Genomic DNA, 1,145 nt, shown 5'->3' on the forward strand with positions numbered 1-1,145 from the left:
TTACGTTATTTGTATGCAGCTCGTAAGGGTCATTTCAAGGTCATGCCGTCTATGCCACATAATACATCTTTTCATACCATAAAAATTATGTCTAAGACATTTTGTCGAAAAATGAATAGTTTCGGAAATAATTGTTTGCTTCCATACTTTTTCCCCACCCTGTATATTACATATACGGATGACTTACATATACTATATGGATGAACTTTACACATATACACAGTGTATTATGACAATCTAATCTGATGAAATGAATTATCAAAACGGTTCGAGATATAGAAAAAAATGAGACAAAATTGAACGGTTTTAACAGCTTTAACTTTGTGTCACTATTACATATTTATACGCGTATAAAATATAATTACATCTTTCTCTTAAACAGAATTCTCTTAAAATATTTTTCGATTCAGTTTCTTATTTTCTGTAAAAAAGTACTACAATTTATTTTTAGAAAAAATTATTACTTTAAAAGAGATCTTAATTGTATAATCGTATATACAGGGTGTTTGATAATAATTAATGAAAAATCTTTTGCATAGGGGCAAAATGGACTAAACTGAGAAGAAAAGTCCTCTACAATTTTGCAATTTTTGTAATAGTTAACAAGATATTAATTGCTAAAAATTGCCGAAAATTGGTTTTCAATAACTTTTTACTCAAAAACTATCAACTTTACAGAAAAACTGTAAGAGACAAAAATTGTTTATTTTCTTCTTATAAAGTTTTGAGAATTTTTTTAGAATTTTTTAATACCGTATTTTCTCATGTTGGTAAAAATAAGGAAAAAAATGCAATACTAAAAAGTTGATAAAAAATTCTGAAAAAATTCTTAGAGCTCTATGAGAATATAATAAACAATTTTTGTCTCTTACAGTTTTTCTGTAAAGTTGATAGTTTTTGAGTAAAAAGTTATTGAAAACCAATTTTCGGCAATTTTTAGCAATTAATATCTTGTTAACTATTACGAAAATTGTAAAATGGCAAAGGACTTTTCTTTTCAGTTTAGTCCATTTTGTCCCTATGCAAAAAATTTTTCATTAATTATCAAACACCCTGTATATACAGGGTGTTTGGCGACTACCGCATTTTTTGTCATACGTGGGTAGAACAGCCTATACTGAATCAAAAAGTCCTGTACCATTTTG

Source organism: Trachymyrmex cornetzi, unplaced genomic scaffold (assembly GCF_001594075.2).
Source record: "Trachymyrmex cornetzi isolate Tcor2-1 unplaced genomic scaffold, Tcor1.1 scaffold1456, whole genome shotgun sequence".
Taxonomy (NCBI): Eukaryota; Metazoa; Arthropoda; class Insecta; order Hymenoptera; family Formicidae; genus Trachymyrmex; species Trachymyrmex cornetzi.